Here is an 18591-nt window from a genome sequence, read left to right as displayed (position 1 = left end):
GGGCCATTCTACGTTGTCGAATGAAAGTGAGTGACTGTGAAAATCTCTAGACACTGCAATTTGAAATCTCTAGACAGAGTTTAAAATTACTACTATATTAGTCAAAAAATTGCAAAAAAAATCATAATTTTACATGAAAACTGCAACAAATATTTAACAAGATAATATTTCATTGTATACATACTATAAATATAAATACTATTTACGAATTCCATATATGCACAAGCTTCATGGTAGAAATATTTGTCGCAGTTTTTCCAAAAATATTTTGCCTTACACAATATTTTACGTTGCAGCTAGAAGACAAAATGAAAATTTTTCATTTTTAAAACATTTGCTGCCTAAATATATGTATATTTTTGGTTAGCAAAAACAAATGAAATTGCTTGTGTATAATATACAAAAAATTTACTACAAAAACATCATACATGCAAACAAATTGCAGCGCGAAACCCATAAACTGCAACGATATGCGCAGTGAAAAATTCAAACAATGAAAATATGGAAGATGCTAAAAGTAGACTGCCAAACCATACGAAGTTGAAAAATGTAAAATACGAAATTGTGCAAAGTTAAAAATGTTTAAAGCGAAAATGTTTATTTTTAAAATATTTCCGCCGCATATATGGTTTTGTTTTGCCGCATATAGTCATTGAGTAGAAAAATGTGAAAAAAAACTATGAAGTTGATTTGGGTGTACAAAATAAAAAATTGTATTGAAATGTGTGTTAATAAAGAATTTTAGTGCAATAAAATAGAAGTTTTATTTTTTGAGGTATGTAATTGTATGTATTGTGAAAGATAAATTAAATTAAATAAGATTCTGGACAAAGGATAGCTAGCGGAGGATATTATTATTGAATTTTTTGATTGATTGACTTTTTTAATGCGAATTCAAATGTATTCATGCTGGTGGTAATAGGAGTCCAGAAAAATTAGTAAGAAAAAAAAATAATTTTGTATGTAAAGCGGTTAAAAAAGGATATATAATGCAACAACAAAATGTGACAACAACAGCCAAATACCATAAATAACAGGATCATTCATTTTATGAATAAAATCTATCATAATAAAGGTTTCCTTTCGTAAAATTTGTAACAGGAGAACAAACAAAAAAATAAGCATCATAGAAAATAATTGTGGAAGAAAAAGGCACAGGTATAAGTACAACAGGAGCAAAAGGAAATTAACTGCAACAACATCAACTTATACACACAAGTAGGTAATTATGATATAAAATTGCTGTATGTGTGTACATACAACAATAATTTATGCAAAAATCATAAACAAATACATAAATAGGTTCAATCGTGATCGTGAGTGATTTTGTAGCAGGAGAAAAAAGGATAAAGAGGAATGATAGAAAATGTAAGCATCAAAAAAAGAAAGGAAAAGAGTTAAAAAGGGATAGAAAATGCAACAACCAGATTATGGAAGGACACATGCATGAAAGCAAGAATAATTTATCACTACAAATGAATACAAAGAGGTTATAAATAACAGGAGATACGAAATTTAAGAAAGTTCCTGAAAATATAATTCTGCAATGAAGAAAATTTTACTGTATACAAAATATAGAGCACTTTGTTTGTGTTTTTAAATGCTCATCCATATGTATCCATTCGTAGTATTTCTAACAGGAGAACAAAAAAACAAATAAGCAACAGAGAACAAATTACGCAACGAAGGCACAACAAATTTTTTACATAGGCACGAGTGCAGCAGGAGAAAAAGGAAATACAACAACAACTACTACCTCAAGTAATTTTGAAATGCAACTGTTGTATGTGTGTTCTCTAGCTGCATAAAGCAACAACAACACATTCAAAAAATAGGAACAAATACAAAGCAAAGGAATTTCTAGACAAGTGGTGGAGTACCGTTGCAATTAATTGCATTTTGTTGTTTCTTTACTGTTAATGTAGAAAATTAAAAAGTCAACAACAACTTGTGCAATCTGAAATGCAAATGAGTATGATTGGCTGAGCGTTTGTAACAGGAGTAAAATAAAAAAAAAGTATAGAATGCTAAAAAATATGTATTGTGAAGGATAGGAATGCAGTGAAAGTACATTCAAGAAGGTTATGAGCAAAGGATAGCGGATGATATTATTACTGCATTGTTTGTGTAGAACTGATTTTTGTTGAATACCGTTACAGATAATTTTTTATTACGCATTTTGTTTTATTTTTAGTCATGTGCACTGAGTTGTTGTTTTTTTGTAAAGGATTTTTGTGCTTATTTGTTTTTTATTATTTGTACACTTGTCATTGTGTAATGCGTAATAAAAAATGATCTGTAACGATATTCAACAAAAATCAGTTCTACACAAACAATGCAATAATAATATCATCCGCTATCCTTTGCTCATAACCTTCTTGAATGTACTTTCACTGCATTCCTATCCTTCACAATACATATTTTTTTTTGAATGTGTTGTTGTTGCTTTATGCAGCTAGAGGACACACATACAACAGTTACATATATTTCAAAATTACTTGAGGTAGTAGTTAAATAGTAGTTGTTGTATTTCCTTTTTCTCCTGCTGCACTCGTACCTATGTAAAAAATTTGTTATGCCTTCGTTGCATAATTTGTTCTCTGTTGCTTATTTGTTTTTTTGTTCTCCTGTTAGAAATACTACGAATTGATACATATGAATGAGCACAAACAAAGTCGATCATTTACGCTCTCACTTGATATTTGTATACAGTAAAATTTTCTTCATTGCAGAATTATATTTTCAGGAACTTTCTTAAATTTCGTATCTCCTGTTATTTATAACCTCTTTGTATTCATTTGTAGTGATAAATTATTCTTGCTTTCATGCATGTGTCCTTCCATAATCTGGTTGTTGCATTTTCTATCCCTTTTTAACTCTTTTCCTTTCTTTTTTTGATGCTTACATTTTCTATCATTCCTCTTTATCCTTTTTTCTCCTGCTACAAAATCACTCACGATCACGATTGAACCTATTTATGTATTTGTTTATGATTTTTGCATAAATTATTGTTGTATGTACACACATACAGCAATTTTATATCATAATTACCTACTTGTGTGTATAAGTTGATGTTGTTGCAGTTAATTTCCTTTTGCTCCTGTTGTACTTATACCTGTGCCTTTTTCTTCCACAATTATTTTCTATGATGCTTATTTTTTTGTTTGTTCTCCTGTTACAAATTTTACGAAAGGAAACCTTTATTATGATAGATTTTATTCATAAAATGAATGATCCTGTTATTTATGGTATTTGGCTGTTGTTGTCACATTTTGTTGTTGCATTATATATCCTTTTTTAACCGCTTTACATACAAAATTATTTTTTTTTCTTACTAATTTTTCTGGACTCCTATTACCACCAGCATGAATACATTTGAATTCGCATTAAAAAAGTCAATCAATCAAAAAATTCAATAATAATATCCTCCGCTAGCTATCCTTTGTCCAGAATCTTATTTAATTTAATTTATCTTTCACAATACATACAATTACATACCTCAAAAAATAAAACTTCTATTTTATTGCACTAAAATTCTTTATTAACACACATTTCAATACAATTTTTTATTTTGTACACCCAAATCAACTTCATAGTTTTTTTCACATTTTTCTACTCAATGACTATATGCGGCAAAACAAAACCATATATGCGGCGGAAATATTTTAAAAATAAACATTTTCGCTTTAAACATTTTTAACTTTGCACAATTTCGTATTTTACATTTTTCAACTTCGTATGGTTTGGCAGTCTACTTTTAGCATCTTCCATATTTTCATTGTTTGAATTTTTCACTGCGCATATCGTTGCAGTTTATGGGTTTCGCGCTGCAATTTGTTTGCATGTATGATGTTTTTGTAGTAAATTTTTTGTATATTATACACAAGCAATTTCATTTGTTTTTGCTAACCAAAAATATACATATATTTAGGCAGCAAATGTTTTAAAAATGAAAAATTTTCATTTTGTCTTCTAGCTGCAACGTAAAATATTGTGTAAGGCAAAATATTTTTGGAAAAACTGCGACAAATATTTCTACCATGAAGCTTGTGCATATATGACATTGGTTTATAGTTTGTATATTTTCAGTATTTGTGCACATTAATATGAAAACGATTCATATTTATTGCGCAGTCGGTAGTCAAATGTAAAAAACGTTTAACTAATTTTAAACCCTGTCTCTAGACACTGAAATTATTTTCAGTAATCAGTAAAAATTTACTGGTAATGAAAATTGAAGTGCAGTACCAGTAAAATAAAATATATACTGAAAAAGTACTGGTACTGCAAAGTGCCCATCTATGATTACACAGCATCCTTTTAACAAAGCCTTTATAAACAGTAGATGATCCGCACAGTAGCATCCGTTCCATGTAAACATTTTGTCTCCACAATCCATTCCTGTTTAATGAACGACTTCCAATATGTACAAGATCGGAAATCCAATTATCATGATCATGATAAAGGGAACCGATTATATAGTAATTTGTCTCGGTATTGTCAGATATGTTAGCATATGTCGTCACCCTAATTAAATCCAAATTAGTATGACAACTCGTTAAAAGATGTCCGACAATTATATCGAACATACCCAGTGGATCATTTGATCGACCTCGTTATTGTCATGCATGTTAGTATGTCCTGCACAGGCTTAAGGTTACTTTCTTTTGAAATCAACAAAATCAAAATCACAATGGCAATCGAATCAGCGAATAATGTAATTGAAGCGATCATTTCATGCCACAATATCTTTCTGGTCTATATTAGGCTGTTTCTACATTAACATTTTTTAATAAGATTACAATTTAAATTTAAACATAATTTTGTTTAAATTATTACACCTTATTACTTAGTTGAAATAAGTTGATATTGATATCAATCATGTGAATTTTAACTTTAGCATATCATATACATAATTACTGTGACTATAATATTTAAAAAAAAAACGTATAAAAATATTGAAATGGTTACAGTAAACATGTACATCTATATTTTTGTCATTAGTTAAACTCATTTTTAATTTTTTCAATATGATTTACATAAAGCTCTTTCTGCTAAATCATAATCCAATAGATTTTTTCGAAAACGGTTCAGTGGCGATATACCTTCACAATATTGTTGGAACAAAAATTAGTCTTCGAACGCAGTTAAATACTGATTTGGGTGATCGATTCTTCGACATTTTTTAGAAACCGGTTTTCGGTTTCTTCGAAAAATTGTAATTTAAAATAAACCGGTTTCGGGTTCGGTTTTTTTATAATAACCGGTTAACCGGTTTTGTGGAAAAATATAAAAACGCCTAGAAGGTCTTCGGTTCAAATTTGACCCGTTTTGAAATTAATATTTAATTTTGTCTAAAAGTGAGTGGTTGATATTTTATGAATTTTATTTCATTTCAAATGTCAACAACTATAGGTTTTTAGAAAAACAAATTGGCAAACAAAAATATCTATAAACTAGTTTGAACTTAATGGTCTTTTGTTACTTACAATTAAGTTAAATTTTTTCAGAGCTTTGGTTGCACTACAATATATTTCTTCATTATACTTGCGGAACTACGGTTTATCTTATCCTTCATAAGGTCTTCGGGTAAAATGTTACCCACTTTGAAATAAAAAACGTACTCCTTTTTTTAAAAAAGTAGTATTTCTACTCCTTTTTTTAAAAAAAAGTAGTATTTCCACACATTTTTTAATGACTTTAATTTAATTTCAAACGTCAGCAACTACGTTAGGTTTTTTAAAAAAAAATTTACCCGAAGATCGTTAACGTCAGTAAATTTTAAGACCTTATGAAGGTAAAATTATCTCTTAGGAATAAGTAGTTTTTAAAAAACTTGACATTGAAAATTATCTTTTACTTGGTGTATTTGTAGGACATATAGAAAACAAAGCATTGGGTAATTTTTCGAGCTTTCAAGATCACTTGTGACATCTTCTAAAATAGTTGAAATATTTGTTTTAATATTTTTTTTTTTTGGATTTTGAATATTTTTTAAAGTTTTTAATACACTAAAACTCATAAAAACACACTTTTAGAAAAAACCGGCTATTCGAGGAGAAAAATTCGGTTTCTTCGATATTCGAAATTTGAGCTTTTCAAAAAAACTGAAACCGACCTTAGCAAAAAAACGGTTATTAAAAACCGGGCCGATCACACTAATACTGATACGTTATTAGATATTAGAAGTCTATACAAATTTATTGTGTTTGTTTGTAATATCTATCAATGCAGCCAAATTTATATTTGTACAATTCATGTATACATATTTTTAATTTGTCAAGTAACACTGTGTGTAATTTTTTAAGTCATGGAAATATAACCATATACGTACACCACTGCGTGATAAAAGACCAACAAAAAAAGTCGTGTCTCCCAGTTTTGCACTTTTTTTATGGACCCCAAAGTTTTGGGGCCTCGGTGTCATTTTTTCAAATCTTGCAAACCGTTCGGAATTTTTATTTAATCTCTGAGGCACAGTATAGCTCTTGTCACAAAGAATAAAAATTGTTAACATATAAAATCAAAAAAGCTTCATCTTCAAGATCAAAGTCCCAAAAAGCTTTAAAAAATTAGATTTTTTTACCTTTTAGCAAACCCTTCAAAATTCAAGGAAACAATCAACTACAAAAATGTACCTAAGATCTCAATAAACAACTCAGTGCGATCACGCACCGACCGCAGCAGCACAGGCAAAGCAGTAACGGATATCCTTTCCCTGTAGTATCACTATCCACTTCCTACACAGAGAAAACAAATTCGTAGAATCGGTTGCACACATGGAATTATTCGGTTCTATTAAAGGAAAAATCAGTTGATAAAGATGTTTTGGTTGGTATTCTCTGTGTACCTATTTATGACAGCCCTAAGGTTCCTTTTGATATGAAAGGATATGGAAACCTCCACCTAACCCACAACAGACTTTGATCATTCAATATAAATCTTGCTACTGTCATTCCAAAGGGACACATCCCCTATCACAGATGATCTATCCAAGAGGTTTTATCCGCCATATATTTCTTAAAATTCCCTCTTTAGTTTCCAACAGACAGACTAACATAAGATTCACAATTACCTTACATTTCCAGCATAAATGCATTTTTTGGAAGCATCAAAGGAAAAGTGCTCGAAAAATGGGCAATACGTTTGCTATCCAAATCCTGCTGCGCTTAACCTCACTCTTACATAAGACATGATTTTTGTATGTCGTGTTCTCTTTTGGAAGTAGGTTTTTGTTTTGTTATGTTTAAATCCTTGCTTTTGTTTTCTCTTACACAACTACATCTAGAAAGCGCATTTTTCCTATTGCACGAAATATTGTTCTTAAGTGTTTCGAAAAGAAACTCAATTGACTGGGTAAAGTTAACTAAAGTCTATGAGAATAAACAAGTATGAAGAATCAGCACTGCATAAACAGAGACCTAAGATGTTGAACTAGAACTAGAGTTTTGGTGCAGAATTAAGGTTTCCATTCCACCCCGCTCCAGGGCTTTTTTGCACTATCTGAGGATTCACTAAAGACAACTGATCTACTGTTCTAACCAAACCACTGTTAAACATACAATACCCTCCACTCTAAGTAGAGTATTAAATAAAATGCAACTGTATATAAATCTATAGAAACAAAATAATCTTGGAGAAAAAAATTTAAGAAAACAACAAGTAAAAATATTCATTTACATTAAAATCCGACATTTCGACATTTATGACAGCTTATTTTACCAAAAAAAAAGTCCAATGATGGAGAACAAGGAGCATTAAATGGCTGGTGGTTGTTGTTGTAGCTACTAATGAATGCAGTCGTCACACAGAATGTGAGGGAGGCATGTACTCTTACATAGAATAATCTTCAGAAGATGTTATTTTATTTGAGGGGTAGTAGAGTTGAGAAGTAAAAAGTATTTTCTGAGGAGTATGCCAGAGTGGCAGTGGCATATCAATTACTGTATAAACACAACCATAAAATTGACTGACTGACTGAATGTCAGCGTATTTCTTGTAGTTCAGTGTTTTTGTTGTGGGCAACCGGAAGGTTATAGAGCGGGAAGGGAAGGGTGCAAGCAGTGTATGCACTTGTTTGTTCTGTTTTTATTTGTTGGGTTTTAAATTGCCTACAGCTGATTACACTTTAACCCAAGTTAAGCGTGTAAAAGACCCCAATAAAATATCAACTCATCAAAATTGTTTGATTTTTGGGGGTGGTAATCGAAGGCATTAGATTGATGAAGACATATTTACATACATATCTTCTATAGTCATGTATAAATATATGTCTGTATTTATGTATGTATAAGAATGTAATCTTATTTGACTTGTTCACAATTTTAATTGTTTTATTTGTTTAAAAGGTCAATCAGACAGTAATTTTAACAAATTTAAAATTTACGCCTCCTTAGACATGATGTCAAATATTAAATAAAACGCCTTTAAAGTCATATTGTCGTCATATATTCTTACATTCCCACAGCGTCAATGAAATTATCCTTGAAATTATGTCCTTTCCCTAAATTTGTCGTTGAGTCTGTCTGTCGTATGTTATGATTTGGTATTTGTATGGTTTTTTTGTGTTTCGTTTTGTTTGAGGGCTGTCATGTGTGTTGTATTAAGACACATATGGAATGCGCCCACATTTCTACTGACCACATTGTTGTTGTTAGTCTGGGCTTCGGATTACATGTCGTCAATATGTGTGCTGCTTAAACGGCGACCTATTACTACATCCTTTTTCCTTCTTTTTTTTTTGGTTTTTGACAAAAATAACAAGGACTCACACGCTGTTTTGAAGATTTAAAATTTGTTGGTTGTCTTTTTTATATTTTTAGTTTAGCTGGACAAATTTTTTTAAGACTTTTAAAGTCGAAAGTCTAGACTTTGGAAAATTGAACACTTCTTTGTCATTATTATATATTGCGTAATTAATTCAAGCACTTACAATTGGCGACTTTTGTATGGCAAGAGATTTGTTTTTGAGCGCCGCGTCTTTGATGAATACAATTACTAACCATAAAATTGTACTTGGTCATAATTTGAAATATGATCGCGAAATAAAATAATAATGTCTCATGTATATTTTATTTCATTAAAGGCCACACAATTCCATACAAAACATTTGTTTTATAACTTAAAATTTAAATAAAAATTTCATTATGAATAATTCTTTAGCTTCATTCAAAGACTTTTATTTAAGTAGAGTTCATCCATTGTTAAATTTAAATTCATAATAAAATTCATTTAATCTTAAAATGATAAAAGTTTTGTTAATTCAAATCATATACAAATTGAATAAAAAAAATATTAATTTGTTTTTTGTAAATACAAAATGAATGAAAAAACGTCGTGAATAAGATAATCATGGCTATTCCTGTTCTCACTTTCACCATTCACCGTATTTTTGGAAGCATAATACAACAATATTTATATTAAATAAAGTTTATAAATTATATAATTTAGGTTAGAACAATCTAAACATTTTTAACTAGTGTGGGTGTGCGATATAGTCTTTTAATTAACAAATATAATGAATACAAATTAAACCGTAATTGTTTTTATAAGAAAGAAAATTATATAGAAGACCAGAATCCGAATTTAAAGAGCTTAAATTACTTGATTTTAATAATTTAATGAATAAAAATGTAAAATGTTTGTTAAGACTCTGAAAAAATTTGTAAAATTTTTAATTTTAGTCGTTCGCCTACTTGAAAGATTTCTATAAATCTATACTAAAGAATTATTAAAGTTAATTAAGCCTGGTATTTGATTTTCCTGAAATTGAAACATTATTGGTCTGAATTTCGTATACGTCCTGAACGTATTCGCGATATATGTAAGTCGTAGCTTTTTGCAAATCTTTCCGACTTCCAGATTTTAAGTAGCAACCGAACCAGAACCATACCTGTTGTAGCATTCATGTTTGTAAGTTATTGAGAGCCTTTGGAATGTTTATTTCAACAGACAGACGAACATCGAAATATCGACTACTCTATTTATAAGTATCGCAAATGAAAAATGTGGAAAATAATAACGTTATGATAAACTTATACATACACTAAGGGAAAAAATGAGCTAAAATCAAGATTTTACGTCCAAAATCAAAGCATTTCAGTCTTAATAGTCTGTTAAATGCGAAAATTCTTAATTCAAGAATAAAATCTTATTGTTTTACTATTGCTTATTTTGATATCGTATTTAAGATCGTGTTCTTATTTACAATCTTAAATTAAGAATACATTTTGCAAAATTTAAGAATGTAATCTTAACGAAGTTCTTGATTTTAGATCGGGTTTAAGAACATAGTCTTTTTAAAAATCTTAATTTAAGATTGTATTCTTAAAATGTTAAGAATGTAATCTTAATATTTCGACATTCTAATTTAATTTGTTTAAAATGTATTATATTTTTATTTATATTTAATGTATTGTATTTACATATTTATGTATTTAAAAATCGCAATTATATTATAATACATACTAAAAATTATATCAACTTTTGTCTTACATATGTTCTTCCATTATTGATTGGATACAAATGTAAAGGAAGGCTAACAAAATCAGAAATTTTAATAATATAAATTTTACGAAGTAAAGAACCAACTTCATACGATTGGAAGTGTTTATCGAACTCTTTTAAGGATTGCGTTGCAAATAACATAAACTTCTTCGTTTTGAATTAACAAAATTGATCTTTTCCTGGGTACAAATTTTAATCTGAAATTTGTAAGGAAAAATAACTTAATCTGAAATTAGCAATAGAAACAACTTTCTTACCAATTCCGGCACTCTTGAATGACTTATTTTTGGCCACCTTCGTAGTAACTCAAGACTTCCTATTTTTGCCAAATCTTTCTGGAGCACACTGTATGTGAGTTTCCATTTATGACAAACTTCCTCCCAAACAGCGCTATCTCTGATCAAGTATAGTTTATAAGCAGCTGCTGATTCATCAATTTCGGAACTTTGCATTTGATTTGTTGATCCCATTTCAGCAATTTCTTCTCCATCCAAACGAGATCAGCTTGTATCTAGGCAGCTTAATAACAATTTTGTAATAAAATCTATAACGAAATTACCTTAAGTTCATTCTCAGTGGGAAAAACTCCCCAAATATCGGCCAAGTATGAAAGTTTATCCTATCTTCCGGCGTTCTGCTCAGATGATATTGTCCATCAGCCAGCGTCAAGAAATCTTCACTCACAGATATACTTATAAGAACTAGTTCGTCTGAGTTCTGATTTTCTATTACTAATTAAATATTTTGTTCACTTTTTTTAAACACGTCTACTTCGATCAGCGTTTTGCAATTTATAACACAACAAGCTTTCATTATTGTCAAATTTCTAAAAAATAAAGAATTCAATCTAAATTTTGAGAATATGTTCTTAAATTCAAAAATACAATCTTAAAATTAAGATTACGTTCTTGATTTTTAGAATGCGTTCTACAAATCAAGAAATTATTCTTAAATTTGAGAACGTAAATCTTACTGACCATAATTTAAGATTAAAACTTGAAAATGTTTGCAATCTAAATTCAAGAATTTTTTTCTTAAATTTAGATCGTCATATTTCTCTTAGTGTACATACCCATACCACTCATGGTGAAGAGTGTGCAAGTATTTGATTTTTGTATACAAATATTAAATAATTCTTATTATACAATATTTTATAACATTAATTCTTTTAATATGTGAATTCTTTATTGGATTGTTAGTTTTTTCTAAAATTTTGCAAAATTTATTTTATACCAAAATTATCTGGCAACAGTGATTGTGACCATACTTTGTTTTTCGAATTCAAATTGTATTTTAAAATCATGGAATAATAAAAAAAATGTTTGCAAACCAACGGGTTTGATGGATTTTGGTGTCAAAAAGCCAATTTTTCAAACACTTAATTTCAAAAATCAAATGATGCAGTTTTGTAGATAAATGTTTAAAGATGAAATGTACACTTATAGTTTTAAGAAAAATTTAATTTTATTTTTAAAAAATTTAAGTAAAGTCCATGCAAGGGTGTTAAGTAAAAATTTACTTATATTTTCAAGCAATTCAGAGGTTTATATATGTATAATATTCCTAATAATACCACCTTTAATATATTTTCTCCATAAATAAAAAAAAAAAATTATGAAGATATGTCCAAATCTATAAGTCTCTAAAAATTATATAATTTTTGATTTTCCATGAAAAAAATGTAGCCCCACTTTCCCCCAAGCTGTTTTTTAAATAAAATGAAAGGTGGGACTGACTTGTTTCGATTAAAAAAAAATATCTTTCGGAAGTTTTCGGAACAGGATGAATGCTTAAAATTTTTTGTCGAATAATAAACGAAATATCTAAGTGTGCCCTGGGCCAGATCATCAGGAAACCTTTTCCCAAAAAGGCTTTAGAAAAACTAAAGATATTATACAAATCAAACTATAGAGTGAATGATAATTATAGAAACTCAAGCTTTATTTGTAAAAATATCAAAGCTTAAACAAAACACCAACAATAAAAACTGAGTTTATCTTTTCTTACATTCCCTACATTGCTTTTTGGAAAAAGGTTTCCTGATGATCTGGCCTAAGTAACCATTGAAATGCGCATGGGAACTAGTTTATCCACCAAGAATAAATGTCAGTGAATTTATCAATAATTGTGAAATTTAGCACAATTCTTACTATATTATTATTTAGTTTTACGTTCGTATTTGTTTAATTTTCATTTTGTTTGTTTTATTTTAATTATTTTTTCCGCCATCCGGTTCACGCAAAATTAGGCTATTTTGCAATATGCATCGCGATCCATCAATACCGCATGCTACACGTTCAATAAATATCGCGATACTGAATTGCGGTCAATATATATTGAACAAGTGGCAGTGGAAATGAAAATTTAAATATTTTTCTTCAATCATTCTGTACCTACAATTTCAATTGAGAAAATCCTAATTGAATTTCAATTTGTTATATCTCATCATTAACTTTGATTTCAGTTTGTATTTTCTCAGTTTTAATGTGAATTTCTCACTTTAAATTAATCCTCTTAGAGTGTAAATACAAGTACCTTTCTCAAAAATATGTTTGTAGTGCTCTTCTGGTGAAAATTTCTGCTATCAAATGTGCAGCTGATTGGGGTATTATAGTGATATTAATATATTTACTAATAGCAATCTGGCCATTTATGGAATAAAAGAATGCCGGGTGTCTCTGAATTAAGTGAGACATTCTAGACTAACTCTAATATAGGACCTACTGGCAACTACTAGGGTAACTGTAACTATAGAGTTTATTTATGGGCTGTGTAGCTACAGTTACCTTGGAAGTTCAATAAAACATTTTTGGTCTAGCTCTGATTCGATGGTCCAATCAAATCACAAGAGATATTGCGAGTAGCAAAATCAATGTTATTTTGTCCAGCCATTTTCATCCCCAAAGATCTTTCAACTAGATGTTTGGTTAACATTCGATGCATGGAAAATTATCTGATTGATTCGATATGAAAATAAACTTTGTCAATTGAATCGTTTATTTCAAAAACAAGTCAAACTACAAATTATTGAAAACTTCCTAGCAACCTAAAAATTACTTTTACAAAATGATTTATGGCTTTGCTTCATCATAATAGGGGGCAGTATTTAATTACGGTTTACATTAAACATTAATCGCCCAGTAACTCAATTTTGTATTTTTTGTTGCTTGACTGGTTTTTGTAATAAATGATTCAATTGGGCCTGTCGTATCCTCCAATATTTGCTGGCCACAGAACATAAACACACTGTATCAGCACTTTTCTAATCTCATTTGGATCCATACCATTACAGTAAATTCACAGAACAATGGAAAACAAAAAATTAAAAATGTTTGTTTAAATATAGTGCTACCTACTACAACTAATTGGAAAATATTGGTGAGTGGCCATAAGCAAGATACATTTAGTAGAAGTATTCAGCTAGAAATATCATGATGTTCTCAAGGCCACCTAATATACACTGCATTACAATACCAGTTGTTTCCAGCACCATCTATCGATGCTTCATGAAAGTTTTATTTCTACAATGATCAATTCAAAGCTTTTATTCAATGTTATAATGTTCACAGTTATGTTAACATGATGAAACATGATGCAACTTGAAACCAGCAGTTAAGCTACGTTTCCGCATACACCGTAATCGGCACCGAAAACGAAATTCCATACATTTGCACCGAAAAAAAATTCGTTTCAGAAATCGGCAACGAAAATTGGGAACGAAACGGCACCGATCAGTAACGAAAAACATGTCATTTGGGGCCGGAACGAAAATAACTTCAAGTAGGTTGTTTTCGGTGCTGTAGGAAGGAAATTATTTTAATTATTTTTTTATTTCAAATTTAAAGAAAATCAAAATGAACAAAAAAATAAATTGTCTTTATTGGAAGAGGAAAAAACAATAGATTTTGTCAAAAATTATTAAATTCTATTTAATTTTATGCCGCAACGCACCCAACTGAAACGAAAACAATTCAGAAACGAGATGGTGACGAACACCAACGTTTTTCAGTTTCAGTTTTCGTTATCGGCGCCGATTACGGTGTATGCGGAAACCCAGCTTTAGAAACCGTTATATTTGAATTCAATATATTCAATTGTTAGCTAGTTTTTACTATTTAGACTATTAGTAAACAAAATAATAGAAAATAGTAAAACTATCAAATAAATTGATAGACTAATGGTTAAATGAAAGTATTTTATAAAATATTTATTTATGGTTTTTTTATTTAGTTACACCGGCGGAAGCCTTAATATTTGAATACTAAAATCTGACATAGATACTTAATGCAATTAAAAAGTTAATTTATTAAAGCTAATTTCATTTACTTATAAATATATAAACACATGAATTTAAAACAAATTGTTAGCCAAACTATTTTAAAACAATTCCAATTCAAACCATTTACTTCCGATCATATTTCAAAATATTTACTTTCTCAATAAGATCCATTACAAAATATGTATGTATGTACGCATGTATGAATGTATTGTATATTTTGTTATTGTATTAAAAATCAACAAACAAAATTCAAAATCACAAGTGTCGTAGAATTAATTTATATTTAATTGTCGCAAACATTGGTGGCCACTTGAACAAAACAAGTGAATGAATAAATTTTTTTAATTTTATTTTTTTGAAATAAAACAGAAAATGTTGATATAAAAACTTCACAAAATCACAAAAATTCCCACATCAAAATCAAATCAAAAAAAAAACCAATTCAAAATTCAACAATTGATGAATAAACTACAAATAATACTAAATGTCAGCAGGGATCAATAAAATGTAATTAAAAGATAGAATTTGGGAAACACTTGACATGTCACCCAGCATTCAAAAGCAACTTTGTAACGGAATCAAAAAGGGCGGGGACTTTAAAAGAATAAGAATATAAATTATTGATCCATAAAAAATTGTTTATAATTTAACAAAATCTAATCAAGCACTCACTACTCTCTCTCTCTCTCTTGGTATAAACGAATTATGATTTATAGATTATGTCAAATGAAATGCATGCCTAACAAAATAAATAAACAAACAAAGAATTTGTTAAATTATAAACAATTTGCTAGAAATTAGTTAGTTGTCTATGAAATAACATTTTTATTTACTAAACATTTAATTGAAACCCTCTTTTTGACTTTGGCGCTTCACACCCGCCTCACATTTGTCAATTAAGGAAACGTTTAATGGAGGCATTGAAAGTAAAAGGATTGACATGACAAAACCACGACCACGTAATGACAACCAATAAGTCAACGGCTTCTGTTTCTTTGATCCTTTATCGCAGCGATAATATTTGTATATCTTTTGGTTACAAAATATTTTAAAGACGGCGCTTAAAATGAAAAGTACATAATTCAAAACCACCAAATACCATGTAAATGTCTCAGTACATTGACTGAGAGGAAGTTAAATTTGAGCGCCATTTGTTGAGATTGAAAAATTAAGGTTTTAAGGAATATTTAGTCGGTTTTCTTATCATTGGGAGCCATTTAAAAACAATTGCATGATATATGAGAGTAAAATGACAAAACCCAAAAAAAACGTTAAAGATATTGAAATGCCGTATTGCAAGCAGCAGCAAATACCACTTGAAGAGGTCGATCGGTATTCCCTTTACTGGCATCATTCCTGGGGCAATTTGTTTGTATTCATTTCGTAAATGTAGAACAACAAATAGAGATAGTGAGAGATCATTTAAAATGAAATTGTTATGGCTTTCAAAAACACTCGCTCAGTTTTTTTCTTATTAAAATTTTCTTTAATATTTTTTTATGTAAAAATTTTAATTTCATAAATTTTGAAATAAATTATATACTTTCATTTTAATTTACATACTGTATAACTGTATATAAACATAAATATAATGTTATTATCCATGTTCCCAACTAAAATGAAAGTTTAGTTTACTTTCAAAATCATGTACATACATATCTTCTAAAATACTTTACCAATTCAAAAGTTTTTAAAGATCGCAGCTTTTTTAAATATGAACCAAATTGACTTCTTCTGTAGATTTAAATAATCTCAATTATGACAAATTATTTATAGATTATTTCAGAATTATTTGAAAACCAAGAACTGGAGCCATTACTCCATGAAGATTTTTGTCAAACTCAGCAAGAGCTTGCAAAATAATTGGGAGTTACTCAATCGGTAACATCAAAACGTTTGCAAGCAGCAGGATTCATCCAAAAGCATAGAAATTGGGTACCATACGAATTGAAGCCGAGAGAACTTGAGATTTTACATATTTTGAATGATGGTAAATTAACCATATTATGGTTACCACAACCATGTAAATAGTTACTGTGACTTGTAACACTATGTAAATGGTTACAGTAACCATGCCCAACTATATTTTTTCTCTGCGTGCAATCGAATCGACACCAAAGCCAAACATCCATGGCGCTAATATAATACTCTGTATTTGGTGAACACTGGCCAGACCATCGCGGGTAACCTTTGAGGTTACTCCCTAATTCGATTCGAAAGAAAATAGTTTCGAATTACAATGTATTTAGTACACAATTTCGAACATTTCCGTTTTCGGATTGAGTTACGCAGTAAGCCCCCTGTATCGAACGCAACATATTCGTTTGAAGCGAGCATTGCCGGCACTTTTTCATTTCCCGGGAAATCGGATACAAATTAAACAAGAAAATTATAAAATAAAATTTTTATATATTTTAATGGTAACAAAAAAATGTTTTTTTTCCAAAGTTGTTTTTTAATTTTTTGAAAAAAAAAATTTTTCGAATTGTTTTTTAAATTTAAAATTTTTTTTGTTCTTTCAATTTTTTTTAATATTTAGCGAGAAAAACTTTTGGTGAAAAAAAAATCGGGTTAAAAAATATTTTTTCCGATTTTGACCCATTGTAGGTCTTACTATGGGTCTTATCTAAGTCATTGCAAAGGTCTTTGAAATATCTATCATTAGATATCCATATTGTCTATATTAATGACTTAGTAATCCAGATATAGGTCAAAAATCGAGGTTGTCCTGGTTTTTTCCTTATATCTCAACCATTTGTGGACCGATTTTCTCGATTTTAAATAGCAACCGAGAAGGAAGAATTCCGGAGATATTGATGTATGAATCGTGTATGTAAGTTATTTGGGGGCTTCGGAAAGTTTATTACATCAGACAGACGGACATGGCTTAATCGACTCCGAATCTATAAGGATCCAGAATATGTATATATATATATACTAGGGTGGCCCTTAATAAACGAAAGTTGGATTTTGGCCATTCTCACCCCCCAGTTTGGTGAACATTAGTAAAAAAATCATCCTGAAAAAATTTTAGGTTGGGGTTAAGTTTTGAGATGCATTTACAACTTTTTTATTTTTTTGGTCATACCTGCGATTAGGTTAACGGTAACCTACGAAGACAAAATCTAATATACAAGTAAATATGGATATATGTTAAGTAACAATGAGCTTTTATTTTAATATTTCTCAAAATTTGTTAAATTTGTTCCTACATTTCTTGTTCAAGTTGCCTGAAACTCGTTAATGGCCTGGCGAATTTATAATAACTTTAACATTTTTTGACCAATTTCTGTTTTTTTATATCTTATTAGAACGACAATTACGTACACATTTCTATTCTTTTAAATTAAACTGCAAAAGTAATTTTTTAATGGCAAAATTTTTACAAAAACTGAAAAAATGAATTTTTTCCCCTTGTAAATGCATCTCAAAACTTCAGAGGGCTTGCGGCACGGCACGTCTTAATCCCAACCGATTTACCTAAAAAAATTTCAGGATGATTTTTTTACTAATGTTCACCAAACTGGGGGTGAGAATGGCCAAAATCCAACATTCGTTTATTAAGGCCACCCTAATATATACTTTAGGAAAATTATATTGTGGAAATTACAAACGGAATGACAAAACTTAAATTCAATAACAATTTAATATAAATTTAAACTGACTGGATTTATAATTTTGGAATGGCTTCAATTTCCATTAGATTTTGTTCTACCTTCATTATAATCCAATTAATTCTGTAATTAGCAAAATATAAATATTTTTTTTTTTAGTTTTGAATTGGCTTATTAAATTAAAAATTAAGT

Source organism: Calliphora vicina, chromosome 1 (genome assembly GCF_958450345.1).
Source record: "Calliphora vicina chromosome 1, idCalVici1.1, whole genome shotgun sequence".
NCBI lineage: Eukaryota > Metazoa > Arthropoda > Insecta > Diptera > Calliphoridae > Calliphora > Calliphora vicina.
Note: the sequence above shows the minus strand (reverse complement) of the source record.